The 8595-nt window shown below is 41.4% G+C and overlaps 1 pseudogene; it reads right to left on the bottom strand.

The window, feature by feature from the left end:
- Positions 1-8595, bottom strand: part of LOC110312230 — a 65646-nt pseudogene that overhangs the window by 56079 nt on the left and 972 nt on the right.

Below are 8595 nucleotides of genomic sequence, written 5' to 3'. Positions count from 1 at the left end.
CAAGAGGGAGCCATCTATATGGTTGTGTGAAGCCATCATCAATACTAGGTAGACTTTCCAACATATATATAGCTGCTCTCAGGACCTCTAACACTAAGTCCTCAGGTAAACTCTGTAGGTAAGCCTTGCAAATTCATAGATTCTGCAGGTTGTGCTTGCTTCATTAAAACCACAACTTGTGTCAAAAGATGAATTAATTAAATTAAATTAAAAAGGAGGGGATAGACACGCCTAGGATTTTAAGATGCTTAATTTCTTCAGAAGCTTTATTTACCAAAAACATTAAACGTTAATTTAAAATACCAAATCACGTACTATTGTCCAGATTCAGCCTTGAACTTGCTGAGCTGGCAGAAGGATGGATGATAGTGGAGTCCTCTTTCTCTTTCTGCTAGGGGGTGTTATCAACCTCATTACCATATCCAAAGACCAGGCAAGAAAATATTGTTTTGTTCAGTTTGTTGCCACCAGGTAAGCAGCTGGAACAAATAAATAACTAGAAACTTCATTCATTTATTTACTTTATTGTATTGAGTGTATGGCAGAAGAGAGAAAATGAGCTGGGCTGTACTTAGGATACCACCTGTGGGTCAAGAGGAGGAATGGCAGTGTTCCTATGCTGGGATGATCCATACCTTGGGAAGAACAGTTCAGATGGGCTGGTATGTAGTCCCAGTGCTTTATCAAAAAGACTTTGATTTTGGCCTCCCTTCTAATTCCAGCAGGGCAATCTAGGAACCCTGCATGAATAGAAAGTGAAACCACATCAAACAAGCTAGCAAGCAAGCAGGAAAAAACTAAAACTAAAACTAAATGTCTGTTAAATTGGGCCCAACAAAGCAAAGCAAGCTCACTTCCATAAAGGCTATTAGCTTGAGACTCATCCCTGGCTTCATGGAGAGAACTGAGTGTAGCTACATGCACAATTGGTCATTCAGAGTCCACACCTACTCAGCCCCCAAAGTTCACATCCCTGGGCCACAGCCTCTAGCACCTTCCTTTGTTCCAGATAATAGAGCCAGTTATGGTGACTCAAGCCTTTAATCCCAGCACTCAGATTTCCAGGTTTGAGGCCACCATGGTCTACAGAGTGAAAAGAAATAGAAGGAGAAAATAAATAAAATAATGTTTTGCTAGACCGGTTCTAAGTTTTAAGGAACATAAGGGCTTGACAGAGGGGCATAAGGGAAACAAGAGAAGATAATAGAGAATAAATATAATCAAATACATTTTGTGTGTGTGTGTGTGTTTATGTGTGTGTGTCTGAACATGTGATAATGGAACTCAATGTACTAACGCATGACAATAAAAACATCTTCAACACCTAGGTACTTGATTTATGTAAACTGCACCTCAATTTAAAGAGATAAGACATTAAATACAATACTTATGTATTAGGAGGGTTGAAGTGAGGCTTAAGAGAAATCAGAGGACACCATAGATAAGATAATGTCAAGGTTGCCTCTGGTGACACTGAGGAGCAGAGGTGACCTTCTCACTATGGAATATTCTAATGGAATGTTGTTGTCGATTTGATCTTAACCATCATTATCAACAGTGGCTAATTAACCATCAGTGGGCAGAGGCACCAGAGTCCTAGGAGAACTAACAGACATGTCCCTGTGGGATAAGAGTCCAGGGATCCCTCCTTTCTATCTCCAGTTCCAAAGAAAGGGAAGATACCTTCCTGACGTTGGCAGAATAATGGTGGTAATATGTGGTAACTGGCAGATGCTGGGAGCAGTCTCTTTTGGTTCAAGGTTCAGAATTATTGCATTTTCCTGAAGAATTCTTTTTTCTGAATGTGTGTGTTTCTTCATCTGAAATCAAAGAGAACATGCAGTAGTCATATCCAGATAATGCCACTGATGCAGAGGGCATTGGGAAATTCAGGATGGCATTCCCATCCACAGTCCTCTGAGCCCTAACACCAGTGCTGTCAAAGGGGCACAAGCCATCATTTGCTCTCACTTTTCATAGTGTGAAGATCAATTGGAGGCTCCATTCAGGCCAGAAGCTCCTAATCATGGCCAAGCCTCACCTGCCAAGAGATGAGAAGACTTTCACCTGACCACAGTAAGTCCTGGGATTTTTCTTCTGTAGTCCAGCAAAATCCCCCATGTCTTAAAGAGTGGGGACACATCTGGCACATGTTGTATTGTCCTAAACAAAGTATTTAACCTGTCTGGGTTTTTCTTCATCTGCATACAAAGGTAGAATGCAGTCATTGTACCTGGGTTACACAGTGGATGCAGAGTGCTTGAGTACTGAATAGGAAGTCAAACAGGGCTCAGAATCCAAGATTGGCCTTCTTGGCCATGTAATGTTGGGCAAGGTGTTTCAATATTCTGGTACTGCTCCTCTGTAAAGAGAGCATAATGCTAGTGAATATTCTAGAAATGTAGCATAGGGCCAGATATACAGAAAGTTCTCAGCAGATAGTGACAGTCACAATATAGACATCAGCAAGAGCAGATATGGAAATCCATTCCCTGTACCTTCTAGTGCATGCCTAGGTCTTTTGTGATCAGTAAAGAAAAAGAATAGCTAGGCAGTGTTAACGCATACCTTTGATCCCAGCACTCTGGGAGCAGAGGCAGGTAGATCTCTGTAAGCTACTGGCCAGCTTGGTCTATAGATCCAGTTCCAGAATAGCAAAGACTACACAGAGAAAACATGTCTTTAAAAAAGGAAGACATAGAGACAGACAGACAGACAGACACCATGAAAATGGAAATAATTGGAAGACTGTCAAGTAGGAATTTGGTGGTTCAGAGTTAGATCAGGTAAAGGATGGTGGTGTTTTGAATCACAGCACAGTACACACACATACAGAAAGACAGTAGAAGGATGTTGAAAACTGAAGAACTTGAAAATAATAAACCCAAAGTGACCTGGACTTCATTAAAGCCAGAGACACAGGAAAGATAATGAAGATTTCACAGCTAAGAAACCCTTGAATTGCTTTTTTCTTCCTTTGTTTTTTTGGGTTTTTTTTTTTGTTTTTGTTTTGTTTTTTGTTTTTTAGTATAGAATGGAGTTTACTCATGGCATGGGGAGGAGAGTTGAGAGGGTAGTAGAAACAGAGAAAGGCAGAGAAAGAAAGAGAGACAGATACAGAGACAGAGATGGAGAGAATAAAGGAATAGAGGCCAGGCATGAGCACATGGAGACAGAAGAGGAAGGGGAATGGGAGAGAGGGGGAAGGGATGAGAGAACAGAGCTGGAGCAAGAAGGCAAGGGCAAGGGTGAATTGCATTTTAGTAACACAAGAAATGCTAAAGACAACATGGGAGAACTAAATATAAATAATCTAAATAAGAGTGATTGCTTCTTAAGGGTTAGGAAGTGATTGTGACCAGGAGAGGCATACAAATGGCTGCTAAGCCTTTTGTAGAAATTATTATGACAATAAAGCACTTAAAATTAGGATCTTCCCTCATAGAGAAAAAAATGGGAGGAAGATAAGAAAGCAGAAGGAGACTAAAGAGTTAAACGAGAGAAGGAAAGATGGTACAGAACTTCCAAGCACACTAGAGAGGACCTGTGAGGAGACACAGCCCACCCATCCCCTCCTTAGGCCCTGAACATCAGCCTGCAGGGATCCTGACTTAAGCAGTCACAATGACTCTCACTGCCTGCCACATCCAATGTGAGCTTCAGTGTCCAGGATCCCCTTTTCTCAACAGTAGCATTACTGCCTGCGGGATGCTTCACTGTTCTCTACACTCCCGACTCTCCCCCAGGTCACTTCTGACTTTCAGTTCTGGGTTACTGTGATTATGTTTAATTTTCTGCTGGTTTTCTTCACCTTTCTTAACTTTGAGTTCTGCCACATGGTCTGTTCAAATTGCCAAATATTCAAAACAGATCCCTTAACCTGGTGCCTTAGCCACTACTGAAAAGGGGGACAGATGGGAGAACTGCACATAGGATGTCAGTTTTCACTGGATCCTAGGCAAAATGTCATACTTGATAAAGGGCCTTATTGGGATAACAAATTAGTGGTGGTGCACGCCTTTAATCCCAGCACTTCAGAGTCAGAGACAGGTGGATTTCTGAGTTTGAGGCCAGCCTGGTCTATAGAGTGAGTTCCAGGACAGCCAAGGTTATGTAGAGAAACCCTGTCTCAAAAAAAAAAAAAAATACTCTGAGGGACAATGCTTGTTGCTGACCACCTGGAATGATAGCCAACAACTCATGAGAGTGTTCTTCACTACCGAAGACTGACAAAGGATAATGCAGGAAGCCAGAAAGAATGTCCCCTCAGACACAGGGTGCACCATCAATTGATCAGGCTCTCATCAACAGCAGGGTTCCCCTGACTAGACCTGACTGGGAATTTAATACAGCAGAAGGCCCACTTTGCTCTTCCAAAGACTGCATTGCCTTTACTGGAGGCCAGCTACTTCAAATGACACACAATTAGAATATTAGGAATCATCCTATGAAGGAACAGAGCCATCTGCAATACAACTGCTGTTTAGAAACTTCATCTTCGTACTGAGCTTGGCTATCTGCTACATGCTCCCTGTGTAGTAGAACATCCACAATCATTTTAAAGCTCTGGCACTACTGACTTTGGATCTGTGGGCAGTACTTGGATCAATAGCAGTATTGTTGATGATTGAAAACTCAGAGACTCACACACATGTACCCCAGGTGCTAAGGAATGAACACATAGACTCACATATCATATATGGGTAATCTCTCCCATTTACCACCGAGATTCACGTTTTTCAGCCATCTCTCCAGCATACACATTAAGCATTTGAAAATAGAAACTACTGATATTGGATAATAGCAAGGTTCAGAAGACCTTCCAGAGGATTTCTAGGATCTTCTGTGCTCAAGGAATCCATTACAGATTTCTACTTGCAGAAGAATCAAGAATGGCTGATTAGGAAAAAAACATACTCCCAAGGGAGAAGTTGGGCAGGAGAAAAGAGATGGAAAACCACACTGCCATAAAGGACCTGGGCTCTTCTGGCTCATAACCACCCATCATGGCTTATCTTAATGGGGCCCTGGATGCAACTTGGATCCTTACACTTACTGGCAAGTACTTGGCCAACTGAGCCATTCCCCCAACTNTGTGTTGTCTTTTCTATACCTCCTCAAGCTGCTATAGACAACACTGAATTGAGACATTTTCTCTCCCTAAATCTGGGACAAACTATGAAGATATTGCTTCCTTTTCTAGTGTCAGTCTCAGTCTGTGACAGGGGTCAGGAGTGGACCTGCCTGACTTCTCATTTACAGTAATGCAGAGTAGCTTCAATGACAAGTGATCCCTTGTACATCAATACGTTTCTCCATTGCTCCCACTCTATAGCTCAGCTGGACACTGCTCAACTGAGCTGCACATATATTCTCCCTCTACAACTCACGATAAAGGAGTGGATGTTCTCTGGAACATTCTAACTAACTCCAATGCAGAGGCCCAGAGCACACTAACAATCACTGGTGTGCATGATGTATCTAATGCTTAACCTGGTGAGTCACACCCTCAACACCTGCTTCTTAGGTAGCCTCAAAATCCAGGCTTTATTAGTATGCCATAAAAGAAACAGGAGATACCAGATCTTGTGAAATGTTTAAATGACTTGAAACTTTATTAAGTAAAAATTGCATAAACACAACCATAAGATAATGAATAGAAAAGTTAAATACAAACTATCACATGTAAAATAGATTATTATATAACTGGCGGTTTCAACCAAAAATAGTACATCCCAAATTTTCCACAGTGGGAATATTAATCTAATGAGAAAAAATCTCAATTTCATCTTAAATATATACCAAAACTTTTTAAGAAAAAATAAATAAATTGAAGAGAACTTAAAAAAAATCAATTCAATACAGCAAGAGATGGGGGTTGTATTCAATGAGACCTGAGATAGAAATGGACATTTGCCATTATAGTTACTTCATATCAACTTCCAAAACTAAGGCAGGTCTGGGATAGAATGAGTCTTTAAATGACCATGGTGCTTTTCTTGCTGGTCCTGGAGTCCAGTCAGTAGTTTGACTGCAGTCCTGAATCCTGTAGAGGTCCAACAGAGTACGGTGGTGCAGAACACCACCAGTCTGTGCAACTCATTTTCATTTCTCATACTATTTTCAAACTTTAAAAAAAAAAGTAAAACAAAACAAAAACACCACCACTATCCCCTGCTTCAATTAATAGGATACAACTCTATCATTAGGGATGCTAGTGAAGAGCTTCGGCCTTTTCCTGCTGATGCCCTGCCTAGCACCATGATGAGCATTCACTTCAGAAAAAGACACTTCAAACAAGGACTGGAGGGTGGGAAATGACAATGGACAAGGTTTGCAAGTGATTTAAGGAAAACAATCAGTGGAGTGGGGTCAGGAAGACAAAAACAAAACAAAAAACAAACAAATACAGACAAAAACAACAAGGAACAAACAAAAACAAAACAAATAATAAAACCAAAAATATTTTAAAAAACATAAAACAAAAACAAAACCACAAACAAAAGAAACCAAAATCCAAAATACAAACAAAAAACATAAACAAAAAATGTTAAAGAAAAAACAAAAAAAAATAAAGAAAACACAAACGAAAAACCAAAACCACAAAAAAACAAACAAGAAATCACAATCAAAACACAAAAAACAAAACATAAGCAAAAACAACAAAACAAAACACAAACTAAAAACAAAAAAGAAAACCAAAAAACAGAAAAAAGCCAAAAAAACAAAAACAGACACACAAACAAACAAAAGCAAGCAAAAACAAAAAAAGCAAAATAAAACAAAAAACATGGATTCATTTAATTCCAGCATTAAAACAGTATTTCTTGAACACGAGGTCTCCTGTGGGTTGGGCAGCAGCAGTTTCTAAGCTTGCAATAGTTGCATGCATCCTAGAGATGGCATTAGGGCATCAGTCCCACATTCCACACTAGGACTATATCGAAGAGAGTGGGCTTCATCCAGTGAGACAGCTCAGTACCTGTTTTATATCTCTTCAACTCATCCTACCTGAGGTATATTAGAAACAGCGATGGAAAAGAACAGGGATGGGGGACCATAGCAACCAGGTGGCTGTTGTGACTGTAGGATTGCCCATACCATCCTCTTCCTGAAAGTGGGCATGTGTTGCTGAGAAAAGGTCACAGGCTGGTCCCTAGCGATGTAATCTGCATATTTACAGGTAAACATTCCACAGTCACTCCCATTCAGTTGCAGAGGAATCTCCTCTGGTGTCATACTGTACTGCTTCCACTCCAAAGGGTGCAGCTCAATGTTCCTGCTTGTCTTGCTCTCATTTTGTAAATATTGGAAGATGGTCTCACAGATAGACTCCTTGTCTGTCCCATGGAATCGAGGTATACAATGCTTCCTTTTCTTAAATTGATTACCACCAGGCTCCAATGTACCTTCTAGTGAATAGGCACCAAGATAAGTTCATTTTCAAAGAGATTGATGCCTCGAGTCCATCTTTTCAAGGAACTGTAACCACTATGCTTTAGCTTGGGGTAAAAGAAAGTGCTAAAGACATGAAGAGCTGTGTAGCCTTGGTTTTCATTTCTCTCAACCAGAAGGTTCATGTAGAAATTGATGACCTCATCATTGAGCCACTGACCGTTCTTCAGGGTCTGGATATCTCCTCTGGTGATTTGCAACTTGAATCTGGAACTTAGGATTTTCTCTTGGGGTCCGGGACCCAGTGCATTCTCAAATTCCTTCTCCATGTCCTCTGTAATATCAAGGATTTGATCCATTTCTCTGTCCTTTTCTTGGTCTGTGAGAGGCTTTTTCTCTGCTGCAAGTACTGCCATCTTGTTGGGGAGTAAGCTATTGCCTCTGCCGCTATCCAGGATGATCTGAGCCTGTGTTCCCGGCTCCAAGCTGTCCCCCCTTCTTCCTTCACCCTTTACACAACCTTTCTTCTCCTCAGAACACCACTTCTCTCTCTCCTCTGGTGAAAGACATTCTTTTAGAGCAACAACAGTAGATGGTTCTCCATCTCTCTGAGTTGTTTCTGATCCATGATTGTCTCCTGACTCGCCCCCTTTGATCTTCCAGGTGTTTGTAAGGATTGGGTGAGGCCTGTGTAGGTCTGACCTCACATCTTGGTCTCACTGAAGGTGTTGAAGCAACCTTCTGTACTTTTCCTTTGGGGGATTTGTTCGTTTTCCTCCCTTGCCACCATCAGCAAGCTTCCTCCCAGTTACAGCCTGCTCTGGAGGACCTTCAGTCAACTCTAGGGGTTTTAGTTGTTTTGGAGTCTCTCCCTGTACCTGACCCTTGCTAGGATGTTCTCTTGGAAGCTCTAGGTCCTGAGGCTCCTGAGGGGACTTCTTCTGAGCCTTTCCAGGCTCTTTAAATACCATCCCTCTCCCATCCTGGCATTTCATTTTTGGACCTTGTCCCAAAGCTTCAGACTCTATCTCTGTCCCATTTTCACCCTGGTATTTCCTTTTTCGCCCATTTCCTGAAGCTTCTGGCTTCATCTCCAACCCATGCTGTTTAGGTTGCCACGTGGACAACTGCTTGGACTGCTTTTTCGAGGGCCGGTATAGTACTGCTTTTTTAATTTCCAAGGGAAAGCAACCTTATGCC

The sequence above is a fragment of the Mus caroli genome, chromosome 17 (genome assembly GCF_900094665.2).
Source record: "Mus caroli chromosome 17, CAROLI_EIJ_v1.1, whole genome shotgun sequence".
Taxonomy (NCBI): domain Eukaryota; kingdom Metazoa; phylum Chordata; class Mammalia; order Rodentia; family Muridae; genus Mus; species Mus caroli.
Note: the sequence above shows the minus strand (reverse complement) of the source record. Positions and strands in the feature narration are given on the sequence as shown.